This window comes from Macrobrachium nipponense, chromosome 28, assembly GCF_015104395.2.
Source record: "Macrobrachium nipponense isolate FS-2020 chromosome 28, ASM1510439v2, whole genome shotgun sequence".
Lineage (NCBI taxonomy): Eukaryota > Metazoa > Arthropoda > Malacostraca > Decapoda > Palaemonidae > Macrobrachium > Macrobrachium nipponense.
The window spans coordinates 45,583,490-45,598,489 of NC_087217.1; the positions used below are offsets into that span (position 1 = coordinate 45,583,490).

A 15,000-nucleotide genomic window follows, 5' to 3' on the forward strand; every position below is an offset into this window, starting at 1 on the left:
CATTGCAATTGCATTTCTGAAAGTCTAACTCAGCGGCTATGGGACCTCCCTTGGTGAGAGGTTGCAGGAGTCATGCGCATGCGCTAAGCGGGCAGAAGCAGACTCTTAAAATATGTCCCTTGGAGGAGTTGCAACTATTCTATCGTACCTCCGTGTCTCGTTCTTTTCCCTTATCAAAATTCTTTTATAAACATAATCCCCTTGGAAGTATAATCCTTTTTTTTTTTTAAACATATTCTTTGTCGATATATAACCCTTTTTTTTGATAAATGTATTCTCCATGGAAATGTTATATTTTTTTTTATAAATGTATTCTCCGTGGAAATATAATCTTTTTCGCCAAACATATTCTTCGTGGAAGTGTTATTCTATTTCGATAAACATATTCTCCGTGGAAATATAATCCTTTTTCGATGAACGTATTCTCCATGGAAATATAATCCTGTTTCGATAAATACATTTTCCGTGGAAATATTCTATTTCGATAAACATATTCTCCGTGGGAATATAATCTTACTTTGATAAATATATTCTCCGTGGAAATAGAATCCTATTTATGTAAACATATTCTGCTTGGAAATATAATACTTTTTTCGATAAACATATTCTCTCTGGAAATATAATCCCATTTCGATAAACATATCCTCCGTGGAAATACTTATGATCCTTTCTTGGTAAATATATTCATCGTGGGGGAAAATAATATCCTCTTGCACAAAATCTTATTTTGAATATATTTCCTTAGCCAGTCTTCGTAGTTCAGTACCCTAATCTTTTCTTGGGGCGGGGCGGGGGGGGTGGGGGGGGGGGGGGGGGACATCTCGTCAAACGTAGAATAGCATAGGGAGAAAACCTGTTTTTAAAGGTACTGTAGGAACACTAACATTGGTAAGCCTTGGATATGTTTATTATTAAGATAAGGCAAAATGCACGTAGGATTAGGATAAGGGGAAAGAAACTAGGCATCTTTCATAGTTTTGCCAGTATTTATATATATATATATATATATATATATATATATATATATATTATTGAATAATTGATCACAAAGTTATATTAAACGCCATGCTATGTATAAGTGAAAGTTAAGTTTCTGCCACGGAGCAAAAGCATACTTGTAAAAGTAGGCTTAATATCCAAACTGACATTACAAGATTAGCATATAAGGTCGATTTCACTTTACAGAAACGAGAAAACGCATGAGGGCAAGATTAGCGATTTTTAGGCAGCCACGCCTTGGAGGAGCACACACGTGGTAGACAGATGATTCATCCAGAAAACAATACATTTTGAAAAATGAAATTTACAAAAATGTTCCAAAAAATGGGTGAAAAGACGAAAATAGGATATAAATATAGCGACAAGAGAGAGAGAGAGAGAGAATAACTATATACATGTGGTATTAATAAATTAGTCGTTCATTTATTTTAAGGTCCTTCATAAACATTTTACAAATATACGGGTCCAAATGGTACAATCCCAAACTAAGATTTAGGTTGTTTTTATCAGTGATTTGTATATTTACTGATTCCAGTAAATTTCTTGAATCATAATCATTAGACCTAGCAAATTACAGAGATATATATCGCGCCCCAAATTTATACATGAGATTTTTCTCTCGGATGGATAAAAACATGGCATTTGAAGTCTTGGGCTGTTTTCTAACCTGAATTACAATATGGCTGCTTAATACGTACACAAATTTTTACTTGACTGACCGGGGTAAAAAGATGTGCAATCCTTACAAGGAAATTTGTAAATTATGTTATTTGTTACGGGACTATTCTTAATTAGCATACTTTAATGGTATTGTTACAAGAGAACACTACATTAACATTAAACGATTTAAATATTGATTTTATGGTTTCAAATCCACGAAAGTAAGGCAAGCCAGGTACATTTTTACGGGTTTCTTTTTCATTACTAGCAACATTATAAAACTTTTTGTGAGCTTTTTGATAACATAAATCAATTATATGAGATGGGTAGCAGAGATGGTATCCTATCTTTTTTATGTATTCTATTTCATGGCCAAATATTGTGGACTCGTGATACGCAAAGCACGTAAGAACATAGAAGAAAAAAAAAATTTAATATTAAGATAGTGGCCAGAATAAAAATGTACATATTTTAAATTATTTGTGGGTTTTCTATAAATACTGAATTTTCAGTGGAAAGATTCTCTATCCATTAATACATCTAGGGAAGGGATGACATTGTTATTTTCAATTTCTACAGTGAATTTTATGGATGGCACTAAATTATTCAATTTAGACAATACATCATTTACATCGATACCAACGGGTAAGACTACTAAGATGTTATCTACATATCTGTACCATTTTAAGGGGATAAGTGTTATATTCGGGAGGTGTTGTCTTTCAAAAAATTCCATATATTAGTTTGAAAGGAGAGGTGATAAAGGGTTACCCATGGCCATAACAAATATTTGTTGGTAATATTCTCCATTAAAAATAAATCTGCAATTACAAATACACAACTTAATCAATGAAATTATGTGACTAACGGACATAGGCAATTCATGCAATACAAGTTCATTACTTAAATATTCTAGCACAGAGTTAATAGGGACTTTTGTAAACAAGGAACATACATCAAAACTGACAAAGATATCACTAGGGTTTAGTACAATGTTATTTCATTTTTCCTCAAGATCAAGAGAATTCCTGATGTGAGAATTAGATACAGTTCCAAGTAGCGGGAATAACAATTTAGTAATCTATTCAGATAGTTTATAAGCAATTGATCCTACAGTGCTAATAATTGGGTGCATAGGTTTGTTTTCCGTATGAGTTTTAACTAGGCCATATAAATAAGGTAATGAGGGACACTGTACTGTTAATTTACACAAGAGTTCTTTTTTATCTTTAAGAATTTGTTTCATATTGATATTAAAGTTTTTTATTACTTGGTCCAACGGATTTTTTGTGAGTTTTTTGTAAGTTGTTTCCTCTTCTAATAAAGTATGCATGCGGGATATGTAGTCAGTTTTGTCCAGAACTACTAAACTATTGGATTTATCAGCCTTAGTAATGAGTAAGCTATTATCATTCTTCAATTCTTTTAAACTTTTTCTGTAACGATCGGGAAGTTATTTTCATGATAGGCATGCGTAGCACTATAAGTCATGCCTTTGATAATGTCTAAATAATTTTGTGGTAGGTCACAGTATTTATCAAACTTATATAGAGATGTCGCTATTGATAAAGCTGAGGGTTTGTCACAAATTAAGAAAGACAACCCAAAGCCTAATGCACGCACTGCATTATCACTTATTTGTTTGCTTGATAAATTCACCACATGATCACTTCTAGCATTATTGGTCCAATCACTGTTGTCGATAAGGTGGTTTAATTTTTTATCCACTTTTCTAATCGAAGTGTCTGTAGTACTATGAAGTTTTCCATATGTTTCTTGCCTTAATGCGTGTTTCCAATCAGCGGGAATCGAATAGTTGAAATTGCGTCGGGCTTTTTCCAATTCTTTAAATTTCTCCTTTTCCTCTAGTTTCACGGTAGCAATGTGACGTTTTAACATCATTGAAGAAAATTCATTAAACGGATGTTGGTCGTATCTCCCTATGCGGCGTGGTAGCAACGACTTAGGTAATACTTGTTCCGCCAGGCATTTTTTCAAGAATTCCAAGGGAATTCTGGTAGAGTGCGCCGCCAGTAAGGACTTGAAGAAAGAGGTGACGAAGCAGCTCAGCTTAATATTAAAATTTCAATTTTTTCTTCTATCTTCATACGTGCTTTGCGTATCACGAGTCCACAATATCTTGACCAAGAAATAGAATACGTAAAAAAGATAGGAAACCATCTCTGCTACCCATCTCATATAACTGATTTATGTTATCAAAAAGCTCACAAAAAGTTTTATAGTGTTGCTAGTAATGAAAAAGAAACCCCTAAAAATGTACTTAGCTTGCCTTACTTTCGTGGATTAGAAACCATAAAATCAATATTTAAATCGTTTAATGTTAATGTAGTGTTCTCTTATAACAATACCATTAAAGATATGCTAATTAAGAATAGTCCCGTAACAAATAACATCATTTAAAAATTTCCTTGTAAGGATTGCACATCTTTTTACGCCGGTCAGTCAAGTAAAATTTTATGTGTACGTATTAAGCAGCATATGTATTCAGTTAGAACAGCCCAGACTTCAAATGCACTGTTTATCCATCTGAGAGAAAAATCTCATTGTATAAATTGGGGCGATATATATCTCTGTAATTGCTAGGTCTAATGATTATGTTTCAAGAAATTTACTGGAATCAGCAATTATACAAATCACTAGTAAAAACAACCTAAATCTTAGTCTAGGATTGTACCATTTTGGACTCATATATTTGTAAATGTTTATGAAGGACCTTAAAATAAATGAACTACTAATTAATTAGTACCACATGTATATAGTTATTATCTCTCTCTCTCTCTTTCTCTCTCTCTATCTCTCTCTCGCTATATTTATATCCTATTTTCGTCTTTTCACTCATTTATTGGAACGTTTTTGTAAATTTCACGGTACCGAGTCGTATAAGCCTCCTTGTTTTTCAAAAAGTATTGTTTTCTGGATGAATCATCTGTTGACCACGTGAGTGCTCCTCCAAGGTGTGGCTGCCTAAAAATCGCTAATCTTGCCCTCATGCGTTTTCTCGTTTCTGTATAGTGAAATCGACCTTATGCTAATCTTGTAATGTCAGTTTGGATAAAGTTAAGTATATCTTAGTTTTTACCAGACCATGACTGATAAACAGTCTCCTAGGGCTGCCCGAAGGATTAGATATTTTTAACGTGCCAGGAACCAATGGTTTTACCTAGCAACGGGACCTACAGCTTATTGTGGGATCCGAACCACATTGTATCGAGAAATGAATTTCTATCACCAGAAAATAAATTCCTCTGTTCCACGTTGGCCGAGCCGAGAGTCAGTTTGGATATTAAGCCTACTTTGTACAAGTATGCTTTTGCTCTGTATGATCAGTTGTGCCTAATAAGTAAAGGTCGTGTTAACCGAAAGTTTTTTGCTGGCTCGATCGCCTGTCCATTTTCTTCTGTGTCAAAACTTATATATATATACCTATATATATATATATATATAGAATATATATTATAGATATATATATATATATATGTAGTATATATATTTTATATAAGATATATATATATAGACATAAGCGAATCCCACAGGAAAATGACAGTCAGAAATCCAAGCGCTTTCGTCTTTACTCAGACAATGTCTGAGTAAAGACGAAAGCGCTTGGATTTCTGACTATCATTTTCCTGTGGGATTCGCTTATTTATGAAGTCACGCGCATCTACCGTGATTTTTTAGCATATATATATACATATATATATATATATATATATATATATATATATATATATATATGTATATATGTGTGTGTGTGTATTTATAAATACTATATGCATTCATATATATTAAGCTCGTCAACAGACATTCAACAGGTCGTGATATACAAAGCCTTGGAAATCCTAATATTAAAAAAAATCGTTGTACACAAAAACGAAGTTTTCATTACGTATTTCAAATTACGTGTCATTCTTGATTGGCCGTGAAAAATGGCATTCCTGCGCTGTTCCGTCCATGCACGAATCATGGACCTTTTTTTTTTCTTTTTTTTTTAATCAAAATTTTTATCCTTTTTGGAGGTTTGATACAAATGCAGTTTGTTTTCCGATATTTACCACATGCTATACTCTACTGTGTGAATTATTATTATTATTATTATTATTATTATTATTATTATTATATTAATTATTATTATTATTATTATTAAAGGTATTCTCGTTTGTCCCAGAGTGTGGAGAAATTTTGGCAGAAGTGAGATCCTTTCCATTGGTAATTAGGGGAAAGTATTGCCCACGAGGAAGGAATGTTTTGCAGAAGTATATATGTTAATATAATATATTATAAAGTATAATAATATAATATTATATGTAACCATTGGTTTGTTGTGTATATAGTCATATATAAACAATTATGTACGTGTGTGCGCACAGGGATGTTTCAGTGTTTTTGCTATGTAAATTTTCAACCTTCGTGTTACGACGTCCAACCTTGCAAATCCTGTTCTGATCGGGTCCTATCTCTCCCCTCAGTCTTTTCTCATCCTTATATTTCACGTCCATTTCGCTCCACTCCCTTTCTCCTCCTCCTCCTCCTCCTCCTACCTCCTCCTCCTCCTCCTCCTCCTCCTCCCCCTCCTACCAGCACCTTTCAGTTCGGAATGGACACGGGGCTCAGAAATTTATCAGCAATATGTCGGAAGAACTGCAGTGGATTATGGCCATGATAGCCTCTCTCTCTCTCTCTCTCTCTCTCTCTCTCTGTCTATCTGGGTCGAAGGTCGCTCTGTATCAAGCCCCTTTTTTGTGTGTGTTTTTTTGGGAGTCGTTTTTCAATTGTTTCCTGCGAAAGGGAAGCACAGTGTGACTTCTCACTAAGATGTTGCAGCTTTAACTCTCTCTCTCTCTCTCTCTCTCTCTCTCTCTCTCTCTCTCTCTCTCACTAAGACGTCGCGGCTCTAATAACGTACATCCGATGTCGAAAGAACATCTTCTCTGATGATAAACTGCCTTTCATTTAGGCTTATTTCGAGGCATTCAAAATCTTTCTTTGGTAGGTTAAGTTGCTGTCAAAGGTATTGAAACTGGGCTAGCCCTATGTCCGTTGGGATTAGTATAATGGGTCAATGAGGTCAAAGAGAGGTCAGAAAAGGTCAGCGATGTCAGAGAATGGCAGAGAGGTCAGAACAGGTCAGTAAGGGTCAGAGAGGTCAGAACAGGTCAGAGAGGTCAGAAAGGGTCAGATAGGTCGAAAGGTTCAGAAAAAATCAGAGGTGTCAGAAATTGTCAGAAATTGTCAGAGAGGTCAGGAAGGGTCAGAGATGTCAGAAAACGGTGCAGAGAGATCAGACAGGTATCTTAGAACAGCTTTACGTTATGGTAACTTTTTTTTGTGGACAAGATAAAGAAAATTAAATAAAATCTAAGAGCAAGATAATAATAGGACCTGGAAAATGTAAATGAAAATGAATATTCCCCAAGAGCATGGGTTCTGGTCGTGACAGAGCCAAGAGGGCCGGTCGTGACGTTTCATTTCAGTTTTCTGGCCCTCTTAATTTGAGCCGAAAATTGGTCTAATTTTTTGTCATAATGTTCTTAGAATATATATATCTAAACCTAGGACGTTTCTTTACCTATTCCACAGTAATAAATCAGCATATTGTCAGACAGCTGTCAGAATGATTAGTGTTGCTACGAAAGGTATAACGCATATACTTATGTGATAGCGAGGTATTTCGTTTATTGATTTGTTTACGTACTTTTGCGATGTAAAGATTATGGAAATATTTTATTTTATATATATATATATATATATATATATACATATATATATAATATATAGTAATATATATATATATATATATATATATATATATATATATATATATACATACATACTATACATACATACATACATACATCATACATACATACATGCATACATGCACAGGCTTACACGTGTGTACGGTTCCTAGCTTATTTAAGCTTTACAAACACGCTCTCCCTTGCAAGTCCTAAACGTAAATCCAGAGAAAGGAGTACTAAGACCACTGGAATTCTTTTGTGGAACCTGTGAATAATAACTCGGAATACCTCACTTTTATTCCCTCCCTCCAAGTTTCTGTTGACTCAAGAAATTCCCCATCCTCGGTCACTACACAAAAGAGTTCTCTTGCCTAATGATATTCAATCTAGCTGGATTTCATTTCTTTTTCTCTTTTTTTTTCTATTAAAGAGAAAGGCCTGGTCTTATTTACCCGTGGCTTCTGAGATGAGATTCTGGTTTTGTCTGTTTTAGTGAGAGAGAGAGAGAGAGAGGAGAGAGAGAGAGAGAGAGAGAGAATGTAGACGATATGGCCTTCTTTGAAGAGGGAGGGAGGGGGAGAGTCAGAAATGAATGATATGGTTGTCTCAGAGAGAGAGAGAGAAAATACAGGTGATATGTCAATATTTCACTGAGAAAGGATAAAGTCATACCGGTAAATGGAGTTAGAAATGATAAAATAATTATAAGAGAAAAAAAAAAAACTCTGGAAGAGACGACAAAAAAACTTCCAAAGAGAAAGCGAAAGGGCGGAGAAAGTTCGTTCCTTGTGAATCTGACGTGTTTTATTGTACTTTCTTCCATCTTTCGTTTACTTCTAATGGATCATTAGGCAGAATTTAATTCAAAATTTCATATTGATATAAAAACAGATTTATTAATATAATTCTTAGCCATGATTTTGCTGAAAAAAAAAACAAAATGAAGGTTGATTTGCTCAGTGAAATGAAAGAATATGACAAATTTTTTGGAATAAAAGTGGTGGTAGTATTAGGCGAGTTTATACACACACACACACATACATATATATATATATATATATATATATATATATATATATATATATATATATATATATATATACAGTTATAAATATATGTGTGTGTGTTCTATGAAGAATACTATCATTCAATATGTCTCTTAGAGTAGAAACGGTCCATTTAGAAAAACCAAAACAAATACAATAGTAGGATTTATGTTTCTGGGAACAAAAAAAAAGTTCCTGATTCAAACAGAATAGATACTCAAGACTAATAAAATCCTCGTCACCCTCTCTCATAATGAGAAGGATTGGCTTTCTCATCCTATCCCATCATCCTCTCCGCCTGGGCAACTTTGTCCTAAGTGCCAAGTTACAATCAGCACCTGGTGAAGTTGCGTCCGGTTGAAAGGAGGCCTCCTTTAGGTAATTAAATGCAGATCGGTTCCTTCGACGTCCTTGTTTTCTCTCTCTCTCTCTCTCTCTCTCTCTCTCTCTCTCTCTCTCTGTGTTCTTTTTGAAAGTCATGTAAATGGGAATCTGCAACAGGAATTCCTCAAAGTTAATCCGACAAGGGATTCCAGAAATGGGATCCGTAAAAGGGAATCCATAAAAAGGGCTCTTTAAAATGGAATCTGCATATGGGACTCCTTGAAAGGGAATCCGTGAAAGGGAATCTGTAAAAGAGATTCCAGAAAGGGATCCGTTTTTTAAAAAATTTTTTTTCCATAAAAAGGCAATCCTTTTTTGGAATCGGCATGGGACCGGAAAAGGAAAGGTGAAAAGGGATCAGTAAAAGCGATTCCGGGAAAGAATCCATAAAAGGGAATCCATACAAGAGAACCCATAAAATGGAATCCATTAAAATGGAATCCGTAAAAGGGATCCGAAAAAGGTAATCATTAAAAGGAAATTCATAAAAGGGAAAATGTAAAAATGAATCCATAAAAAGGGAATCCATTAAAAGGGAATCTGTAAAAAGGGAATCCATACAAGGGGATTCCATAAAAGGGACTCCTTGAAAGGGAATCCATTAAAGGGAATCCTTAAAAGGTTATCCAGAAAAAGGGAGTCTGTAAAAAGGGAATCCATAAAAAGGGAATCCGTAAAAGGGAATCATTCCCTTGAAAACGTATTATGGTCAAGGACTTCTCCCGAAGGTACACACACGACGGTGAAATGCAAAGCAAGTAGTACTGCTGCTGCTTCCAGTCTCCACTAACAAGGAAAACTGGAAAGCAGTTCTTGCGATGCCTTATTAGAGGTGAGTCAGTCCCTCAAATATTCCCCTCCCCGTTAAATCCCCCCACCCCCCACCCCCATCCCCACCCCACTCGCCCTCACTCCCTAAAAAGGGAATGGTTGTTGAGCTGCGGAAACAGGAGAACTTAGTTTCCCTTCCAGCGCTGAATGACCTCATAGGTTCCAGTGTTTGGCCTTTGGGCTAAATTCTATATTCCATTCTATATACGACAGCAATTATGATGAGGATGATAGTGAAATTAGCAAACAGCTACGACATGAGTCTTCAATAATAACGTTAATGATAATAGTGAGAATGTTACATCCAACAGTAATAGGTTATTTTTACTTATAATGAAGACATCCGTTCTACTCACTTTTTTTTCTACTTTTTTATTTTTATTTTTTATTTTTTTTTTCATCGTCACTTGGTCTTGATTCGTGGACGACCATTCGTCAGGTTTTTGACATTCCAGTCTGCAAAAGTTTCTCACAGACATCAAGAAGGAGAGAGAGAGAGAGAGAGAGAATCAAACCGGGAATAGGTGAAGTTTTTGTTAGCAATTTTAACCACAGTTTAGGAGAGAGAGAGAGTTTTAAACCAGAGTGAGTTAGCAAATTTAATCAAAGTTGAGAGAGAGAGAGAGAGAGAGAGAGAGAGAGAGTTTTAAACCAGAAAAGGGTGAAGTTTAGTTAGCAAATTTAATCAAAGTTGAAGAGAGAGAGAGAGAGAGAGAGAGAAGAGAGAGAGACGAGCTAATTTCAAACCAGGACGGGGTGAAGTTTAGTTAGAAATTTTAACCAAGGTTTAAGAGGCAAAGTGAGAGAGAGAGAGAGAGAGAGAGAGAGAGAGAGAGAGAGAGACCTGGAAAAGGCGAAGTTAGAGTTAGCAATTTTAACCGAAATTTCAAAGTTGTTTTCATACTTGAGTCTAAATGATTCCTTCCTGGAAGTTGAAGTGGGTATTTTTTTTTCTTTGCTGGGAAGTTTTGATGTATACTTCTCTCCTGGACGTTTTGGAGTATATTTCCCCGGGAGCTTTATTGTGTATTTTTTCTTCCCTTGAAGTTTTGATTTGTACTCTTCCTTCCCTGGAAGTTTTGGTGCATATTTGTCCTCCCCTGGAAGTTTTGATGTAAATTCCTTTCCTGGAAGTTTTATTGTGTATTTTTCCTTCCCTGGAAATTTTGTTGTATATTTCCTCTTTCAATGGAAGTTTTGCATATATATTCCTTCCCTGGGAAGTTTTGGTGTATATTTTTTGCCTTCCGTGGAAGTTTTGGTTATATTCTTTCCTTCCTCGGAAGTTTACTACGCATAGTTTTCCTTCCCCGGGCATTCTGATGTATATTTTTCCTTTCCGGAAAGTTTTGGTGTATAATTTCCATCCCTTGGAAGTTTTGATTTCCCTGGAAGTTTTGGTGCTATTTTTTTTCCTTCCTTAGCAGCTTCGGTGTATATATTTCCTTCCCGGAAAGTTTAAGTGTAAATTCTCCTTTCCTGAAAATGCAGAGTTTTTTTTTCCCTCTTGAAGTTTGCTATTTAATTGATTGTTCAAGACGCAGTTACGCACTGGATGGAAGGTAAGGCGCATGCGCGCTAAATCATACACCAGCAGTTTAATTATGAGCCGATATTCCTGGGAACGAGCACCCTCCTCCAAACTCTCTACCCCCCCCCCCCCTCCTCTCCCTTGGTCAGGAAGGCCTGAGCGCCCTGGATGAGGTCAGGTCAGGTCAGGTCGGAATATATAAATCAAGGTGTGCTGCTCTTAGCTAATATGCGTTGAGAATACACCACAAGTTATGGACCACAAATTTCACTATGGATATAAGTACGTATCCATAGACGCCAGTGTTACTTTTTATTAATTTATTTCCTTTATTTATGTCTCTACATTTATTCATCTGTTTTATTTACTCATTTATTTATTTATTCATTCATCTACTTTTTATTTGTTTTACGTGCCCCCTACTTCATCCTATTGGAAATCGTTATCACTTGTTAGATTTTTTATCTCCACATAATCCGTTTTCTTTTCAATTTTAGAATCGCTCTTTATTTTCTTACATTACTCTTTATTTCCTCTTTCCAAATACCGTTCTTCCTTTGTCTTTTACTAATTTCGTTTTCTTTGTTTTATCTTTTCCTTCCGTAAGAGATTTTTTTTAAATTGTGCTCTTTTATATTCACTTTTGATCTTATTTCTCCCTTTTATGTTTTTTTCCTTTGTTCGGATTTTAAGCATTATTCCTAATCTTCTTTTCTCGCGGAATCATTTAGTTTTGTTTCACATTTATTTACTTTCGTTCCTTTGTCTTTTATTCATTCCAAAATATTGGTGAGAATTTTTATCCTTTTTCTATTTTGCTTTTTATACTTTTTTTTAATTTTCTTCAGTTTTATCATTTTAGCGTATATCTGTTTTGCTTTTCACGCATTTCATGCTTTCAATATTTCCTCAATTTTGTGAATAATTGTTTAGTGAGAAATCACTTAAGAATGGAAATAATTTTCAAATAATCATCGAATTCTTATTGTCAGCTTAGATATAATTCTGATTGTCACAGCGGATATAATTCTCATTTTCAGATCAGATGTAATTCTCATTGTCAGTGCAGATATAATTCTCATTGTCACAATATATACAGTTCTGATTGTCAACGTAGATATAATTCTTATTGTCAGAGTAGATATAGTTCTAATCGTCAGAGTAGGTATAATTTTAATTACCATAGACGTTGTAATTCTCATTGTCATAGTAGATATAATTCTGATTGTCAGAGAAATATATATATGATATATATATATAGATATATATATATATATATATAGGATTATATATAAATATATATATATATCAGATTGTCAGAGTACATAAAATTCTGATTGCTAGAGCAGATACAATTCTTATTGTCAGAGCAGATTTAATTCTCATTGACAGAGGACTGAAAACAGTTATCTATTAATCATATAATTATTATTGTCAGAGTAGATCAAATTATTACCAGAACAGATAAAAATCTTTTTGTCAGATTTGATGTGATTGTATTGTCAGAATAAATTAGGCAGATAGGAATTCTGTAAAAGCTCCAGGGAATATCAAACATGATTGAGTTCCCTGTCATCTAAATGTCAAGTACGAGCAATGCCTCTGTTTCTGGAGGCTTTGATTGATTTAACATTTAATCATCTGGCGTCACATCTGTACTGGGGGACGAAAACTGTGACGCGAACGTACGAAAGAGGAATTTTCTGCCTGAGCTTCGAATTGCAGGAGAATTTAATGAACTCTTTGAGCCACGAATACTCGTCAGTCAGCAAATACGTGAAGCCAGAGAGAGAGAGAGAGAGAGAGAGAGAGAGAGAGAGAGAGAGAGAGAGAGAGAGAGAGAGAGAACAAGTACTGGAGGTATTGGTGTGAAAGGGTATTCTCTTGTTATCACCTGAAGCCTCAGGCACTAACATTGAGAGAGAGAGAGAGAGAAGAGAGAGAGAGAGAGAGAGAGAGAAAGAGCAGCTGAAATAACAGCAAGTAACATTGACACCGCTTAATTGTATTCTGTGAAGCCGCGTTCATTCAGGGGAAATCTGTAACCCACATGGAATTGCACGGGATTAATATTGTTTTCTCTCTCCCGTCAAAGTCCGGGAATTCTCGTCCTACGTTTCTTTAGCCTTCGTGAGTTAGAATTGTTTATCTAGAGGCCTGTATGTGGCTCCATTTTGGCACTGAACTTCGTCTTCGTGTCTTCTGACCTATTGACGTAATGGGACTTCTTTGACTAACCCAGTGAATGACTTGGCATTGAAATAATATTATATGCCAGCATGTTAGTGGTAATCTAGAGAGGACAAAATGAAAGTTAATAATTCTTTAGCTCATTTAATGTCCGGTATTTTGGGAAGCTATAAGGACAATAATTATTGTCCTTTTAGTTATAAATTTAGGAAGGTGGCAGAAAGAAAGTAAATCCTTTAAATTGATTTTATGTCCAGAATTTTTGGCAATTTTCTGGAATTTTTAAGCTCAAATATTTTAGTGGTAATTCTTAGTGAGAAATGCCTAGTATTTTGGGATTTTTTTTTATTTGAAAATATTTAAGAGCTACTGTTCTTACAGTGGTAATTTGTAAAGAAACAGTGCAACGAAAAACATAATATCTTAACATTGATTCGATGACTAATATTTTGGGAAGTTTTATGGCCTAATATCTGACGACAAATTCTCTCTCTCTCTCTCTCTCTCTCTCTCTCTCTCTCTCTCTCTCTCTCTCTCTCTCTCTCCCTTTTCTACTGGGAAGATCCCTTAGCATTGATTCCATGACTAATATTTTGGGAAGTTTTATGGCCAAATATCTGACGACAAATTCTCTCTCTCTCTCTCTCTCTCTTTTCTGCTGGGAAGATTCCTTAGCATTGATTCCATGACTAATATTTTGGGAAGTTTTATAGCCATATGACGACAAATTCTCTCCTCTCTCTCTCTCTCTCTCTCTCTCTCTCTCTCTCTCTCTCTCTCTCTCTACTGGGAAGATCCCTTAGCATTGATTCCATGACTAATATTTTGGGAAGTTTTATGGCCAAATATCTGACGACAAATTCTCTCTCTCTCTCTCTCTCTCTTTTCTGCTGGGAAGATTCCTTAGCATTGATTCCATGACTAATATTTTGGGAAGTTTTATAGCCAAATATATGACGACAAATTCTCTCTCTCTCTCTCTCTCTCTCTCTCTCTCTCTCTCTCTCTCTCTCTCTCTACTGGGAAGATCCCTTAGCATTGATTCCATGACTAATATTTTGGGAAGTTTTATAGCCAAATATCTGACGACAAATCTCTCTCTCTCTCTCTCTCTCTCTCTCTCTCCTCTCTCTCCTCTCTCTCTCTCTATCTCTCTCCTCTCATCTCTTTTCTACTGGGAAGATCCTTAGCATTGATTCCACATGACTAATATTTTGGGAAGTTTTAATACCAAATATCTGACCGACCAAAATCTCTCTCTTCTCTCTCTCATCTGACGATTCAAATTCTCTCTCTCATCCTCTCGTCTCTCTCTCTCTCTCTCTCTCATCTCTTTTCTCTGGGAAGATCTTAGTCATTGATTTTCCATGACTAATGGGAAGGGTTTTTTTATAAGCCATCCCTGACGACCAATTCTCTCGTCTCATTCGCTCCCCCTCTTCTCCTCTCTCCCTCTATCTCTCTCCTTTTCTTACTACGATCCCTTATCAATTGATTCCACGACTAATTTTTGGGAAGATTAATAGCCAAATATCTGACGACAAATTCTCTCTCTCTCTCTCTCTCTCTCTCTCTCATCTCTCCTATCTCTCTCTCTCTC

General features: G+C 35.4%; 1 protein-coding gene across 1 annotated transcript in view; it reads left to right on the top strand.

Moving 5' to 3' along the window:
- Positions 1–15,000, top strand: part of LOC135201325 (transcription factor Zelda-like) — a 66,963-nt gene that overhangs the window by 3,847 nt on the left and 48,116 nt on the right. The window lies entirely within an intron of this gene.